The sequence below is a fragment of the Linepithema humile genome, chromosome 5 (assembly GCF_040581485.1).
Source record: "Linepithema humile isolate Giens D197 chromosome 5, Lhum_UNIL_v1.0, whole genome shotgun sequence".
Classification (NCBI taxonomy): Eukaryota; Metazoa; Arthropoda; class Insecta; order Hymenoptera; family Formicidae; genus Linepithema; species Linepithema humile.
The window spans coordinates 19,524,965-19,543,890 of NC_090132.1; the positions used below are offsets into that span (position 1 = coordinate 19,524,965).

The following is an 18,926-nucleotide window of genomic DNA, read 5'->3' on the forward strand; positions in this document are numbered from 1 at the left end:
CGCTTAACTGTTATATGAAACAAGCCATTTCCGCATCCACGTTGATCTAAATTATCATCGATTTAAGTTCAAGTTTCATACATCTATTTAATCGAGAATGCCGTTAACACGTTCATTATTACACGTTATGATTGAAATGACATAAAACTTGACGACTTTGAATTAATAGGAAAGAAATGATATCATGTTTCTGCAATTGAAGAAGTTATTTGAATAACTTGTTGCTGCGCAATTTTACATACCTTGTTTCCTAGATTTTTACGGTTCGTTGAATTGTCCTTGCTGAATATATAGCTTTAGGTAACGTTCACGAAGATCGATGCATTGCGTGAGACACGCGACAATTTGTCGTGATTTGTCATTCATAATCGGTAGCTTTTGAACTGGTGTTATATTCATGTTAATCCCCACCGCAAATCACGAACTAGAGAGACATGTTTAGAGATTGCTTTTATTCAAAATTTCCGAGATTATTGGGACGCAGGTGCTTAACTATTAAATCGTCAGTTTATTACGTGAGGTTATAATTTTATTGCCGATTAATTAAACCACGCCATCGTCTGCTGGCTTTACGTAACGCTGCAAGTTTGTCAATTCGAATCACGAATGAACAAAAATTTATTCCCTACTTTATTCAACATTACATTACACGTTTTAGAGTTTATTATATCTATTATAATTTAATGTAACAATTAAACGCTGCAGTAATTAACGTCAGGAGGGCATATCGTATAATATGCTCTGACTAGCATGTTATACAATTTCTTAAGAAATTGTTGGAGAAACGCGGAAAGTTTTCGACATCCCGCATAACAACTTTCGGAAGATTTACCTGGACTACTAGTATTAATCATATACTAAAGTTTACATCTGGCGCAACGCTTTGTAATAGTAAAATAGGAATGAATGTGTTGATGGAAGTCTTCAGTGCTAAACTTTCAAAGGGCCACTTAGTGGTTAAATTCCTGGTTTCTTTGCTCACAAATTCATTTCATAGATACTTCTAGATACTTATGAAGAAAATTCTTATAACGAGAGAACTTTACTTATCTCTAAACAAATGGCATAACTTTTTGCAAATAAAATTAAAAATTTATGCATCTCACGGAACTGTTGTCGTTGTGATATTTTACGGTGACAGAAAGGAGAATATTTGAAGGAACAATTTGTATGTATTTATATTATTTGGGCGAGAAATTGTCGAGGCTTGAACTCCATAAAACTGATCGCCTACATGCACCGATATAAGGAGCGCTCGCGTTATCGCCCCGTCATTTCGGTCACGGTGCAGGCCTTAATTAAAGTTTCACAACCGATTGCACGAGGAGAACACAACGGAAGTAATCAACGATCGCCTACGCAATCACCGATTGCCGCGTCGAAGCCAAGCTTCGTCGGGTATGCTCTGTCACCACGTAATGGAACCGTCCACGGATGTGCAATGTTTACTACTAAACTTTCCAACGTTTTGTTTTCCTAATTCCCTGGTTAATTCCCACCTCGTTTTGGCTTTCTCGCAGTAATCTGCAAAAACGATCCGGTAGCATACCATCTCAAACGAACCCACTTACGTTGCCGTGCTCATCTTTTCATAACCGATTCCTGGGGCGAACGTTATTTCGTAGCGCAGGATTTATATAGCGATAACAATATATCTAGGATATGAAAGTTTCTTTTTTTCAGAAGTCATATATTCAAGTTCACATTTAATATAAATTTGAAAACAAATAATCTCGAAACATCTTTTGTTTCAGTTGTTATAAGAACAATTTGGTCGTATTATTGCAACGCGTTATCGAAAAAGAAATATTTAATTATAAATATATTCTATGATTACTTACTCGTATTATATGACTGCGATATGTATTGTATTATTTATCGAGATAAGAAATATGCTTGGTATAATGATAAAAATCGGGATCGTTGAGGGCAAATTTCGACGGATATGGTTCAGTGCATGCAATAGAATTATCCACGGATCGGTGACAGCAGATAAAGTTTCGGTTGCTTTAACCATATTTAACTTTCGCCTTGTATGTAACTATGGGTTAATTTAGCTCCTCGTTCTGTTAAAATCGATAGAGGACGCAGTTGTGAAATAAAGTCAAGATTAAATTATCTTTAGTATCTTTCAGATTATTTCTGACTTTTTTGAAATGAGCAATATAGAATATAAATAGAAAAAATATTAAATTATATAAAAATATATATTTATATATATATAAGTTTAATATTCTAATGTTTTAAATAAATGTTAAATAAACGTTAAATATAATTTGGTAGAAATTGAGAGAAAATTCGTGAATTTTCCTCTTCGCATCGCTGCAGAGAATTATATAATAACATGCGACAATTTTATTTTTGATCTCAATTTATTGAATAGCACTTGATTGGATTGGAAATTCATTATTTCCACTGTTTTGAGCGAATAAAGCTAGTAGCAAGAATCAATTTACATTTGATAAAATTGTAACAGTTTTTTTACAACTAAAATTATTTTTATAAATCTAATGCGACAAAGTTTTTCCATGTCATGTAAAAAATTTAATTAATTTTAACTGACTTTATATGGTTTCGTTGAAATCATTTTAAAAATTGTCACGTACTTTTTGTATTGATCGATATATCGAAACACGAACCGAACTCTTTATATCTTGCTACTTCGAAGGATACGTACCTACCTCTGGATACTATAGAATGCTATTGGACGTATCTCATATTGCTCTGTAGAAAAGATATCGTTATATATATTGTTATTCGTAGGACAATGTGGTTGGTGTTGCCTCTTCAACGAGGCTCGAATTTCTCGGCATTATATTGTAACATCTATTCTTCCGCCTCGACGATGAATGTCCTTGTGACAGTGAATAGTAAGGTGAAATAAGGATTTCAGTTAAATTTTTTAAAATAACACGGTGGTTATAATGATCATAATGGTCATATTTATCTGTTCATGCGCAACACAGAACCAGCTGCATAATAATTATTAGAAATTATAAACTTTTAATATTTGTGAAAAAAATTTGTTATTAAATGTAATACTTTTTATTATATTTTGCAATATCGTTTTCTGTATCATATATTTCTGCTTTCTGTATTAAGTTCAATTTTATGTATCTTTATACACTTTTTGTCACTTGAAGAATTTACAGTATCAAAATGTTAAAAACTTGCTGCAGGATTTCACGTTGCTGCAATATTCGAAACAATTAACTTTTAATTCCGAGTTCTTGATACAGTTCCATTAAAGGCGTTCTACTTGAAATTGTCTCATTTATTGGGCGTCAGACGTTCGTTTCGTGGGTCTTTTAATACTTCTACAGTTCATTCAGACTTGAATTACGTTAATGGATGACGCGTCTAAGAGATTGAGCGCGTAAGGACAGAGGATCATTCAAGAACAATTACACTCAGTAGGAGGACTCCCTCTAATGAAATTAACTCGTCTCCGATAATTAATTAGTGTCCGTCACAGCGGCCTTCTTCGCCAGTCTTAAGTGATCGTTATGCGCTCCGCACATGGCAATTTCTTGAGGTTTCGCGTTGAAATTCCAGAAGGTGCCGGTTTAAATCGATAAATTTACAAGTTACGCACACACGTTTAACATAACGCGATCATAATTCAATATGAAAGCTCTGCCTACTGTTACTTTTAACACGTTTCACATAAAATTTACTCGAATTGGACTGTTTTATATTCTACATAGGTCGTACTTTGCGCAAGACCTTATAATATAAAGGAAGCACTTTTGTAGTCCCTCTTTTTGTTATTCTCTTTATGCACAAGGAACCTTTCAGTCGCACACTACACGCATAAAAATTTAAAGTACAATGTAATCCGTGGCGCTAGACTACAAAAGTACGATTGTCGGCGTGGAATCGAATATAAAATGAAAACAAGAACAGAATAAATTTTTAAATCAAACTAAGCTTTTTTTATTCCGAGAAATAGTCATAAATTCTATTTACCACAGATTCAAGAACGAATATCGGCAAATGATGATTTCACAATATCTAATATTGTGCGCTAGTATGAAAATTTCAATAGCTGTGCTTATCTATGGATTAAAGGTGGATTTGCATTGCGCTTGGCTCAATAATGACATTAAGGTGAAAGACTGTTGATACTGTGCAACACAATTTTCGTAATAATTATTCTGTTACAATCAGATGCAAGAAAAATTTGTACATTTAAATTATTAATAGAGAATACTGTAGAAGAACTATTCAATAATTATTCATCTGATTACGTAAATACTTTTTGTCGAAGAATTAATATTTCACAAATGTTTGTATGTGCATAAATTGTATTGCTTGATACTATTTAAAAGTGCAAGCATACAACTTTATCTCGTGATGCCGTGAATACCGATAATATCGACGATGCATAAACGTGCCGTCGCTGCATCGTGCCGATGCAAATAGAAAGACAACAGTGGTAGTGGCGAAGCTATAGCAGGAACAAGATCGAAGAGGTAGCTATGGAATCTTGATTCTTACTACGAGATACCGGATCTCGGCTGAAAGGAGGGGGACAAGTTTTGCTGCCCTATTATGGATCTTCGATTTCTCGGATGGAAATCGTGATACTCTTTCTGCGCCGACAATCGTGACAGTTCTTCTAAGTCAAAAAGACTATTTTTAGAAATTGGTAATTTTTTTCTATTCATGAAATCAAACTATAAAATGAATTTTTCTCATCGATAATTATACCGATGCTAAATATTGTTATCAATATCGTTTATAACAACGAATAATCTATCGGACTGTGTTGTACTCTTCTGCTTACACGCTCTGTATTTGTCGCTCCGGTTTCGGATGAGAAAACGCATATTGCAAGCGCGGTTGCTGTGCAATCAAGGGGCGGCGAGGCGTGTAGCAGGGGGTGGAGCGATGATGTATTAATACCATTATCGCCCGATGATCACCTGCGCCCCAAACTAACCCAGCAACTCTCGCGTTATTAAAGGATGCGTCGCGACGCTTTCCGAATGGTTCATTTAACCGTTTGCCAATCACAACTGATTTTTATTAAACGTCATACTTAATCGAGCAATTAAGCATGCGCTTTAATTCCTTCGAATTCCAATGAAAAATTTCTAAGCTGCATATACCGCAAATCTCATGCAAATACCGCAGTAGTATTTAGTTGCGGCAGAACATTTCGTACGTGATGCAGATCGTGGATAAAACGCAATGTAATGACTCTAGTCGTCGTAATTATCTCAAAGTTGAATTTATCCGGTTTGAGATAATCCGAAGTCTTGGAAAAAAAAGTACGACGGTTAACGCGCGTAATCGACCAAGCGGCATCTAGTCTGCTTTTTCCACGCTTGTCTTCTTGCTCTCCGTCTGACTGGCTTCCAACGTTATCCTCGCTTTTTAACCCTCACTTGATCGTTTAAGACGCATCGTAGAACCAATGTAAAAAGATGGTATTAAGTCAGGATTTTTTGTTGATGCAATGCAGCAACTCAGTAATTCTACGGATTTTTCTGGAGTCATGATAAGATAGAAGCCAAAGTGACTGGAAAATCCACGAAATCTAGCGTAATTCTAATGTTTAACGGAACTTTTTATATTAAATTTTTTAAAATTTAATTTTAGGTTACATAATTTAGGAAGTTAACAAAAATATATACTTATTTTATATAATTTTTTAGTTTAATAATAATGTCAAAATTAAAGGAGAATGAAATAAAAATACAGAACATTTAAAAAAATTTATTTAATAAATTTTACAAATCTTATTGATCAAAATTTAAATTAAATAATTAAATTAAATTTTAATTAAATTTATAAATTAAAAAACGTATTATACCTTTTATTTATAAAAATTGTCCCATGAATTTGATTAAAATTATCGCTTTCGCGAGTTTTTTGGATTTTCTTTTATATGATTACTTAAAATTATCGAACGAAATAACATCATGGAACCCCTTCTTTGGCACTCGAACAATTGAGAGTCTTGGGGAACTCTACCCTTGCTCATCGTTTGCTTTCCACACCCCCAACTGATTTCACGGTGGCGTGCTGCCGACTGCCATTGTGAGCAGGATAATTATGCCTCATTAACAAATAGCTTTCTTTGATGTGGAAACCACGTGCACATCGGGAAAAGGAACGATTGTACGGACGGTTAGTTCGTTCGGGTTTGATGCAGGGGGTGGCATACAACACGAATAAAGAGTGCGAGACATGATGAGAGGACACCGGCAGAAAAGACAGTGGGATAGACAGAGAGAGAGAGAGAGAGAGAGAGAGAGAGAGAGAGAGAAAGAGAGAGTGAGAGAGAGAGAGAGAGAGGGAGAGAGAGAGAGGAGAAAACACGAGTAAAAAAAGCAAGAGAAACTCGAAGCGTGTCGACGATGCGGTCTGAAAGAACACGATCGATATTTCGTTGCAGCATGCAGACGCGACCTTCCCCGATGTCCTCGTTTGATTTTCTCTCTTTTGCAACGAAAGTGCGTGAGAGATAGACTGAGAATGCGTTTGGGAAGCAGAAACTTCCCGAATTACTTCTTTGGTTAGGAATTCCATTTCAGTTCTGATCGAATTACCGTACGCATATTAACTAGCCAAGGAAAACAGCTTCCATTTCCAGTGAATATCTGATTTAAAAAGGAATCGTAGCAAAAGTAATTATGCGCCATAGGCAATAAAGATTACAGTATTATTTGTTTATCAAGAAAATTTATAAATGTATGCAATGTTGCAATTTTCTTTCTATTGCTTATTATTATTATTATTATTATTTTAAATGGCTTAAGAACTTTTCTTTATACCAATGTAATCTAATCACATTGATAATTTCTTGAAACAAATTTCAAAAAATAATGTTGTATGCGAGTTATATTTTATTTGCTATTCAAATAACATTTGCTAGCCATATATATATTTGTTGCAGCAAAATGCACTAAACGCAAAAAATTGTTAACAAGCATAGCTCGTACATATTTGCAGTAACCTTATCTCCACAACTTTTACAAATATTCTGACGCTACATTGACAAAAGTAAATATGTTCGCGGAACTTTTGCAGAGGCAAGTGTGCGAAAGTAAACTATGGGAATATTTGATAATGCAGGGCGGATACTCAGACCCGTGATCGACATCGATAGATAAATATACTTTGGGAAGTAATATTCGTACGCGCGTACACAAGCATCCGCGCGTCTTCCGCTTGTGTTTCTGCAGTAGTGAAACATGGCAGGATCCCCTATTTTCTGTGTACGGGGATGTTATATTCGGAAATTGAATATGTAGTTTGTAAGCCGATTGGAGGGATACAGCTGCGTATAAGGAAGCTGCATTTGCATGAACGATGGCTCGTACGCGAATACACTTGCGTGAAATATAAGAATGCGCCTTATTTAAAATCCCATCTCCCTCTACAAGATTGAAATTATTCTTTCAACGTTCCATGTATTTCTTTGCAGAGGAATGCAGAGCTATAATAGTTTGACAAAAGATGTTTAAGCTTTTACAGAAATATTACAGCATTGTAATACTTTCTTTTATTTTCAGCATATTTAACTTCACATCGAAATTTTTATTTTTATAAATGTTGATAGATGAATATTAAGTAACAAGACGATTTGATGGGTTGAATGATTGAGAGAATGCATCATAAATTATTCATACAAAGTACATGTACAAATAATATTATAGGTTCTATATTTATATTTTTATTTATTTGACAAATCATATATTGATGGTAATTTAATGCGATATTAAATTCACGGTTACCTACGAGACGATAATTGATTTGTTGATTTATGTCATGTACTTTCTATACGGAAATCTGCCACTGTTCTTTTCTCGCGACCGACATCCGCGCCAACAAATGCCAGGCTCCATATATGTTCGACACGCATAAATTATTCATCGGTAGTTACGCTCGGTTGCAATGCGTCTAGACGACGCGCGTTAAGTGTAATAAGCCGTCGAACTGCTACTTTGCAGACTAACCGGATATTGATATAATCATCGCGCTCCGCTTGATTCATCAGACGATCAACCAAGTGGACAGTAGTGATATTAATCAGAATTTAATCTTGATATCGTTGGCTACACAATTATATCAATTTAAATGTAGGCTCGTAAGGATTATCTCGCGCCATTTTATCCGTAGATGATCAAAATAAATTCTGCATATTGATAGAAAATTAACGTGTGGATTTTTACTATGCATGTAGTTGTTAAAAAAAATTTGATTAATTTTTTTTATTATCTATAAGCTTTTTCGCGATGTTTATCAGTTCTGATTTGATGTTTGAGAGTTGAAGTATTTTGAAGTGTTGCCTCATAACAAATAATAATTATTACGCTCGTTTTATTTGTTACGTATTGTTAGTTCCATAAATCTAACAGAAACTTTGCAAAAATACTTTTAGAGTAAGATGATGTTAAAAGATTCATAATTCTGTGACGTCTCGTCATCACTTTCCTGCGTTATTTTGCAACTCAGCGGGAGTTCAGAGAAAGAAAGAGAGAAGAGGGCCAGAAATCCGTGGCGGGCGCGGATTCGTGGTCCTGTAACCCTTTTATGCTCGGCGCGTAAAGTTGTCCGTCGTCTTTGTCCGCCTACGTCAGCTGTCTGCCGGCCGTTTGTTCCGCGCTAAATAAAAAGGACTCTTCTACTTGCGAGGAGGAACGGTAATGCGCCGCGCGGAGGAAGACGATCGTTTGTTCCTCCGACAATGGCGCCGGATTCCCGCTTAGAGGCGGGAAAAACAGGCCAGACACGCCATGTACACGAGCGTTTCCACACTCGAAAGAACCAGCGGCGATGGCTCGTTACTGCCGTGCAGCTTGTGCATCGCGATCGATCATTAACTATCGGAAAAGCGATCAGTCGAAGGTGACGAAGCGCAGGCAGAGCGTTCGCTTAATAACGCTTCTCTCTCGGCCCCCTTCTCTCGGTTTTTTATTTATTTCTGCACTTTCCCCTAGAAAATTAAATCGCATTACGGATTTTTTTATCGCTTCTCCCTTAATGCTTTTCTTTGTAATTGTACGTGATAAAACATATCTGCTAACATTTTTTTTCAATATTTCCTTTTTATGTACACTCTATCAATGTACATTTTAGTCGTTATTTTTAAAACTGTTGTCCAAGAATTTTGACCGGAAAAAATGATTTGTTCGTAAGCTTCTGATTGAATCTTAGAATCGTAGATCATCGAAGAACCGCGAAAACTCCAGTTAACACACGAAAGTGGCTGCTCTTCCTTGTACAGCAGGAGGTATCGCGTGCGCGAGCAGAGATTTTTCGCGAACTGACGTGAGAAAAAGTGCAATATTGTAACACGCGATTCATAGCTTAGAGGAGGCCTTTACAATGGCCTGTGGAACCTCGCCCACAGGCTGCGGGATTACGTTGCTATTGAGTCCTTTTAACTTTACCGCGATTACTCTTCGCTACACGCTGAAACTATTGCAAAATATCAAGAGAACATTTATATACAAAGTAATAAAATTTAAACTTTATGTTATCAACTGTCAAATGTTTAATTGAAATAATTTATTTTAGAAATAATTGTTAATTTTGTAGAAATTATGTGTAGAGTATGATAAATCAAATAATTAGAACGCAATAAGTTATTTGCTTTAATTTTTAAATCATCTGGATTTACGTAATTCTTTCATAATATTTTATAATATTTCAAGAATTATATAAATACAGATTTTATCGCGGGAGATATTGTAAAGATGAATTTTTCTATATAACAGCAAGAGAAAGTTTCAATTTTGGTTTTAATCTTCGCTCGATCTCTAATTTCACAATCGTTAATTTGACAAGCGTGGCGATTAAATCTGTTACACACGTGACAACTGTAACCAGAAGTTAGTTGATTTCTATCTGCGGAGATTTGCGATGGCTTTCATGCGAGCCGAGTGGAGGAAGCTGGACAGGCGAAAGACCCTCGAGACGTAAAATTCTTTACTTTCGCGAGGGGATTTATACGACGCATTACGGTGTCACTTTGAAACAACATAACTAGATTTGTAAAGTCTGTCTCACCATTTAACGGGGAATTTCTGAAATACTTAGACGAAAGTAACGCACTGTTAATCGAGATTATAAAACAAGAATGGCAGGGTGCATTTCGAGATTTCTTTTTATGGATGATTACTCATAAGTTAGTGCAAAGCACAACAGATGAGTGTTAAAATTCATCACTAGAATGTTTTCCAAAGCATAGATTATTTTTTATTACAGCAATTCCGTCGCGGTTAATTTGACAAGCACATCGTTTTATGTCTTGATACAGCAATCACGTACAATCAGATTCTAATTTGTATCTACTGCGGTTTGTGACGGTCTCTGGGGGGAGGGGGGAGGGGGGGGGAGGAAAGAACCGTAGGAGGACGACGAACGAACGGATACGGTTGACTGTCTCGAAACGAGAGATGCAGAAACCGCGCCGTCGACTGTGGTCCCACGAGAAATCACAGCGGACAGGGACACATAGAGGGTTCGTCAACTCATATCTACCCAGCGCGCAAATCCTGAATGAATAGGCGTGACAAAACCGTAAACGACCATAATTACGTTCCACAGGAGTTGTTTATTTCGGGTTGATCAGCAAATTCCGATAAAGAAATTCCAACGAAAATGGAATACGATCCTATGATTAGCCGTTTTATTAAATTATGAAGGGAGTGAATGTTTCGCGATGTTACGATGTTTACGGATGCGCGTGTTAGTATTCTTAATATTACATTGTGCAATCACAGATAATGTAATTTTTCATCCGTCTTTTTCCATTATCAGAAATTTACGCAAGACAGAAATTAGACAGATGAAATTGAAGTTCTCCATTTATTTCTTAGTAAGTCGTATATGATACATACTACGATAGATATTTCGATAGTCTCTAAATACGTTACGTGTTATTGAATTTTTTTCACTAGGCAGTTACTTGCCTATCTTGATAAACGGTGAGAGTAGCTCGCCTTGCTTATTGGGCTCAAAATATATCGCCGCTCTTGCTTCCGATAACTTAAGACAAATCGATCGTTACCGAGAGCAATCGTTTCTATCGTAAAACGATTATTATACCTCGCGTCAGCATCCTGTAAACAACGACAGTCGCTTATGCAGTAACATTTGTTTCGCGTATTCGAAGGCTAATCGCATTGTTTCTCTCAGAACGCGGGAAAGGTCCGGATTTTCCGCCCACTAGAAGTCCTCTCGGCCCACGCTTCTTTGTTCGAAGTAATATACATTGCGTCTTGATAAAAAAAAAGTATACAATACACAGTTACAGCATGTAGGAGCATTTCTTTTCGGACACAAATTGATATATGATACTACGAAGGATACAAATGAAAAATTTTTTGCGCGATAAATTAAACCATTAATTACGCAGTTTTTTCTGATTGAATGAGATTGTGAATAATTATACACAATTAACTCTTTTTATATAAAAATTGAGAATTAGGTTTATAAAATTATTGCTGTCGTAGTAATTAAAATTTTTATTTACATTGTATATTAGGCATTGAGGTTCAATTTAATTTAGTCGCTCTTTATATGCATCACTGTTTTTGTTTACATTTTAGTCAGTATTTTAGGAACAAATATTGTTAAAATATATGAAGAGAATAAAGGATGCGATATAACGAATGTAACATTGATCTAGTTTGCTAACTAATCAGACAGCGTCTCTTCAAAATGCGCACGATGCAAATACATTTCACATCGTACTATTCAAGTAAAATGCATTCTTTACTTATCTCTCGGCGTTTTACACCATAGAAATAAATAGTATCGACAATGTCCGTCGCGCGTTTTGTTTTAAGTGTAAGCGTGCACGTAACGTGCGAAGTATATTTTCCACTTGCAAAATGCGAAGTGACGATCGGTCTAAAAAAATGGGGCGAATTGAAAACAAAAATAAAAACTGATCTCGCTCGAAACACGTAGCGCCTGAAAATGTCTAATTTCGATTTACACCATACGTCAACGGTGCCGGATGAAATGTATTTCAACGATACATAGACGCCGGTATAAGCAATTTGTTTGACAAACTTTATCGATATACGCACACATTTACACGGCGAGGATCCGCGCCACGTACAGGCGCATGCTGTGTGGCACCGATCACGGTGAAGTACGCGGACGCGCGCTGGAACTCACAAGAGTCATGGATGCAGTTTTATTTATTCGTATATGCACGTATGCACGTGTGTTTATGTGTACGCACACACAAACGGCGTATAAACTAGCGTAAATCAATGAACGAAAATCTCCGCAGCGAAAGCTTCGGAAACCCAGTACGGAAGCTATTTGCATAAAAATTGATTTAGACTTGGTTGCTCAATTAAAAAGAAAGGATACGGAGTAGACATTCCTGAATTCGTTACGCGAATTTTTTACAATTCTAGATTGATATTTGTTTCTGTCTCGTGATTTTGTCACCTATCTGCATCTCTACAACTGACTAAATGAGCGCGGCTTTTTCACGCAATGTGTATATAACACTCTAAAGTAATGTTCATTTATAACATATATATTTTATAATTTATATACTTTTATCTGCATTTACTAACTTTATTTTTTTAAATACAATGATTTGTCCAATTTGTAAATTTGCTTTCTGCATACTGTTTTTTGTTGACATGTGGAATCTAAAGAAAGGAAAGGAAAACTTTATTCATGGACGTCAAGGTTCGTTTTATTGTTTGTTTCATGCCGTGTTTTAAGATATACTAAATTAGGTACATTAAAATTTCGAGATATACGTGTAATTTGCACGCGTAATTAATCGACATGCATGATCATATCTATTATTATAAGTGCGTCGTTAACGATGTAATAGAAATCCATCAATATTCGCTATTGCGCAATGAATACATTGTGGATGCGTATATTGACCACTAATACATGATGATTTATAATACGAGTTCACCGAGTTATTTTGTTAAAATTACATTGAGATATAATTGATCGAAATCGGTATTATGACCATTTCTTTTGTGTTGCACTTATTTGCACTGGCTACGACCATGTTTCTATACAAATTATGGATATGTAAATGTTCACAGGTGACTATACCGCGTCTGTAACGTTTCGTTACAATAATCGTACGTGAATTCATTACTGATTATTATGTGCAGAAATGCATTCAGCTGTGTATAATGGAAGCATAAAATGCTAAAATGTATGTTACAGTCGCGGACGTTTGTTAAATTATGGCGTTAAAAGCTTATTGAAAATACATAAATGATTTTGGCGTAGATTGGCCTACCAGTAATGTAGAAATTAATAAATATATGTTTATTTCAATTACTTACATTGATATAAACTAATAGCTTTTTATCTTTGCAAGTTAATTATTTTTATTTCATCATAACTTTAAATCAAATTATTCATTCATAAAAATATTTTTGAAATAAGTTTACAATAAAAATAAAATTCTATATAATATAGATGTATGTGTCGCAGACTCGTTCTGTAGAAACTTTGTTGAAACTTTGCAAACATTGTCAGCTGCGGTACGTCAAAATCTTTTCCTGCGTCGAAATACATAAATTTAAAACACAAAAGAAGACATACGAGCGACGCGTAAATCATTTCGCGATCCCTGTCATTTCCGAAGGAAGAAGCTGGAGGCGGAAAGAGAAAGAGATAGACGAATTGAATAGTTAAAACGAGAATAGAATGAACGCGATGCAGATGTAAAGAGAGCGAGCGCGGCCACGTAAAGTGTTTTGAGAGCAAACAAAATCGAGAAAGACGCAACTGTGAGATAACTATGGTCGAGTCATTTTCCAAGTCTCGGTAATCGCGAAACATCAGCTTCGCCCAGCTGCAAAATCGTGATGAACCTCACTTCTTAGCCAAAGAGTAAGCGTATTGTAAGCTAATGGATACGAGCCAAACCAAACACGAGAGAAGATGAAAGATGGACAAGGAGTGTAAGTGAATGAAAATGTTACGTTGTTCACGTTGGTTTTCCGCTGAAATTACTTACAATTTCCGCCAACTGAAACTTCACTTTTCAACCACGCGATAAATTGATCACTCAATCAATGTACGAAATCATCTGTTAAACAAATGATAGTTATTTTGTCATTTATTTCAATCAAGAAAATCTCTTATCTTTATTACTTAGCGTCTATCATAGTGATTTATGAACTAAAATTTACTATGGATTAACAAGTTGTAGGACGGCTGTGCAAACGATTTCCACGCTTATTGTGATTATTAGATGTTTTATATATTCTTTCTATCTTTTTCTTAAGCCTTTTTATCTTATTTTAGTTAGAAATGTGAAAATAATTTAAGAATTATTAACATTCTAGTTTTTGTGTGATCAAATATATATCTGCTAACAAATATAATTTTATTGAAATATTTTAATGAAATATTTTTGCTCTGCCTCACAACAAAAATATTTTTGGAATAAATATTTTGGATGGAATAGTTTTGCAATATCGCGCATATCTGTATTATACGAATATAAGTTGTTGCTTAAATATTAAAAACTGAAGTGCAATGATAAATAGCATATTTTAAAAATTCCGTGCGAAAATGTCTCGAATGTTCCCACGAGATACATCCTTGGATATTACTGTTTGCTGACAGCTGAAGAATTGCCAACGTAGAATTCAATTCTGTGTCGAGAATAAGAGCGCAGGCTAATGCATGCGTACGAACCATGATTCTGTTTCGTACAAATACCGCTTGTAACACGGCACGAGGTAATTCTATGAGAAAAGATGAAGAATGAGCGAAAAGTTGAGTGGATAAAGGCGTTACATCATCTTTTTCAGTTATCCGTGAAAACGTTCCGTGAAAATAATTGGAGCCTGCCGTCTCCTTTGTCCAGATTTTTGTTACGAAAGGGAAATGTCAGTCGATCTTATATAACGAAGGTCTTATATAACCTTTGACGGTAGTTTCTGTGAAGGTTATACGAATAACTAGCGTAAAAAGATATAAATCCGTAACCTATGATATAAATTCAAAAGTTTTAATTCCGTTGAAAACTAATTTATTTCGTCGATAAGACTGTGAGGATATTTCTACAAGATGAGATAATTGACAAGAGTTTTATTTCTTATAAAACTTAAAAATATGTTAGCTTGGATTTATATGATTCTCGGTGTTTTAATGTTATAATGAAGCCCTGAATGTGAAGTGGTACAAGCACGGTTAACGTATGCAAACAATGTTGCACGCTCTAAATTTTTCTTCCACACGGTCCGAATGGGTGTTACGGTCTCGAGGCCGTTCGCAACCCTCACGCATAATATGCATGCATAATGCCTCCCCTCACACATCCTCGCGAGAAACTGTCCATTAGCCGTGCCAGCCGTTTCCAAGTTCCCGCAATGAGTCGTCTGGGACAGAGTGACGTAATGAGGTAATACTTAAATTGCGTCCACGTGCCGCGTGACAGTATCGACAGACAGGACCTTTGGCATAGAAAGCCATCGTTCGGATGGGCAGAACTAGGCCGCAAACAATGGCGGTGCTTCTCGTTAACGACGAGACGCCGTTCCGTCGGCGTTGGCCGCGGTATCATCTGGCGCAGTCCAGTCAGGACTCTATGGCAGCCTCGTGCGAGTGAGTTACAGCCTAACCAGTCGTCGCGGTTATTGAGTATCCCGCCATATAAGTGCTGTTAGTCGTTGAACATACTCTGAGAATGGTTTTAATAGAACGTTTTTCGCGCAGTTATAGAATCTCGCGTCAAAAAATCGTGAAAAAAAATCGTAAAAAAGTGCGTGTAATAGTGGCCGCGATTAGAGTTGTTTATCATGAAAACACGAAGACGCCTTCACAGAGCAAATAGCGGTATACGTAATGGTTTTATAGGGAAGCAACTCAATATGAAATTTACATAGGATCGGCGTAGCATCGGATGATTTGGATGAAGGGTTTGTGCAAATATGGAGCTAGATTGAATGCACGAAGTATAATTTAGTGACTGCGTTATAAGTAAATTAGTGCAATTATTGAACGTTGTAATATCTACCATTCTTAAAAAGAAACCGCTTTTGCATTTGTTTTTTGTATATGATTTTTAAAGCATAAGAAAATTAAGTTGACATTTTTTTTCTTGAATCTTGTCTATAAAAATATTTGAGAAAAATATATTAGATATACGATCACAGACACATAATTATTATTTAGCATGTATCTTTAATAATTATATTTATATAAAATTATAAGGATTATTATATTAGACTTTCTAATAATTAATTTATAGCAAAAGGTTGGAAGCAGTCTTTGTTTGACACTTTGTTCGACCTCTGTTTTAATATTTGCATACATTTTAAAGTTGGCGGAGCTATATTTGTAATTTCATTATTAAGTCTATTTTTTTATTCATAATTTATGAATATAGCACCGATATACTTCAAACGTTAAGAAATAAATGTGGCTATATAGTGCAAACTCTGCAATAAATGCAAATAGCAGTACTAAATCAAAGATTGATAAGCATTGCACAGAAATGGCTGGAATAATTTTCTTTTTGCTTATAATAATCAATTTATAATCGTCAGAGTATCTAATGTAGTCGTATGCTACAACATACATCTTTATAATGATATGGCAACATGTCGCACTGATATGTCTCTTGTGACGTGTCCAAAACGACATGTGAATCAAAATTCATCGTCATCACTTTAAGAAATGGTTAATGCATCCGTGAGAAAAATGAAGCTGACTGGGTATCACAAGTAGTCGAGCATTAAGTTATTTAAGCCCGGAGAGAGCTTATGCGCGTAAAATTAATTACTCCGTAGAAAATGCGGGAAAGCCTCGTCGAATTAAAAACGAAATAATTAAGTACCTTCGGCAGTTTGATGGTTAGAGAGGAAATGTAACGTGAGATATATAATTTTTATTTTTTAATGAGATGCAGAGTAAACAATTAACTCAAGTATTGTTACAAACGATACAGTGGACAGTTATTTAAACTCAAATATGTAATTTAAGTAATATTTGAATTTTCAATTTTTCGTAATTATAATATAATTCCGAAAACTTGTAAAATAATTGATTAATTTTATTTAATGATTAAAATAATAAAATAAGATATAACGTTGCGGCGTTATATAATAGAACAGAATATCCGTTTTTAAACATTAATTTAGTAAATTAATACGTAAATTAAAACGATACATTTCTATTCGAAAAATTTAAAGATAGTTTCAAATTTCTTAAATATATATGAGAAATCATTAATCAAACGTGAAAATTGTATTCTTATAAATAAATATTCTTTCAAAACTGTTATTGACAATCAAGTGATATCAAGTTTTCCAAGCAATGGAGACATTTCGGTCGAAGAAGTAATTTGATCAGGGAATGCAGACGGTCAAATAATAGCGGGTAATAGAGCACCGAGCGAGAACTACGTTTCCTCTCCCCGTATATAGCTACGTAATGTAGCAAACTATTAAGGTATTCCAGGCAAGTGCGCCGCGCCGCGTGCTCTAATTAATGGCATCCCATGCGCGGCTACCGATTATCTCGCCGTGTATAATCTTACCCGACCAACGCGACGGTTTTAGACGTCCGTGGGTCTGAGCAGGATTAGAGGCAACATCGATAATCGATTAAGTTTAAGTGCTTCCCACGCCGGCGGCTCGTGTAATAACGTATGATTCTTTGGAGACGATCGTCACGTGCTTAAGTACCACCACCGGGAGAACTTGAGGAACCAGTTATTGCCGCTGGAACTATCGAGTAAATGCACCGCGATCAGCATTGAAATGAAACGATCGCAAACTTTTTGATATTTCTCAGATAGCATCGATAGTGCAATACAAACCTGACGTAACTGCGTGTTTCGTTGCATAAGAATTTAAAAAAGTTTTTATTAGCAAAATTTACATATTATACTAAACTATCGGCTTTATAATAACTTTTCAATTTTGAATGTTAAATAATATGATGATAAATTCTTATATATTAATATTTTATTAAATAGGATAAAAATTTCTTTTCTGCATTTTCATGTAAAATGTTGTGCGATCTTTTGATAATACATCAATTTAGTTCTTTTACGTATAAGACTTTTTATTAATGTATCGGGATTATTCACTTCTTTGCCGTAAAGAATGTTTTGTTAATCTGACAGGTCGATTCATCTCACTTCGCATGTTAGAAAGCTATAAGTTTGCCGTCTAAATACATTTACAAAACCGAAACACTCGCAGTACATTTTTCCTCCCTCGATTTTTTACTATCGCGAAGTCGTTATTGTGGATTGCTTGTAACGGCCTCGACGAATTCCTTTTTACTTCAGTAGAGCGATATTTGTTTTTTCAATTTTTGCTCTGCTATTATCGCCTACTGGCCAAAAGCTATTTTCTTGAAAGCCCTTCTTTCATGTTCTTCCGCCTTTATTTCGAGTACTACTTCTTAGCAGTTGCATTATTCTGAAATATTGCGTTCTATAATATAACTTGCTGGAGACTTGACTTTTTTTTTTTAATTTTTTAAACATACGATTGTCTTCGAGGAAATCTACTAGTTTTACGTAGCGCGACAATATACGTTTTTTTTTTTTTTTTAGTTTCTCTTATGACAATCTGCGGACAAAGCAACCTGGTCTCGATTCAATTAGCTAGATGTCGTGGTTTTATTCTCCTTGATTTTTACTCAGCGTGCCTCGGGGGTACGTTCCGCCTGAGGTACACCTCGTTCCTTAGCTCAACGATTGCTTTACTTGGGAGTAAACTCGCTGAACCATCTCCACGCGGCTGATGCAGCTGTTCTTTTCTATTCCACAATCTAATATACTTTCATAAATTTATAACGTTACAAATGCGGCTCGTTTACATTAAATTTATCGAGTCAGTCTGTAAATTTATACGTATTTATTGCGCGCTACACATCACGAACATGTGACAATCTTTTATTTTTAATAACGAAGAAATATTTATCGTTGATTC

The 18,926-nt window shown here is 35.4% G+C and overlaps 2 protein-coding genes across 16 annotated transcripts in view; both read left to right on the top strand.

The window, feature by feature from the left end:
• The window catches only part of Dys (Dystrophin), a 419,847-nt gene that overhangs the window by 264,357 nt on the left and 136,564 nt on the right, over positions 1–18,926 (top strand). The window lies entirely within an intron of this gene.
• Positions 1–18,926, top strand: part of LOC136999973 (caskin-2-like) — a 109,287-nt gene that overhangs the window by 79,431 nt on the left and 10,930 nt on the right. Inside the window, exon 2 of the mRNA XM_067355347.1 lies at positions 1–18,926. This exon is cut by the window's left edge and continues 13,420 nt beyond it; it is cut by the window's right edge and continues 10,930 nt beyond it. The gene's annotated coding sequence lies outside the window, so the exon portion shown is untranslated.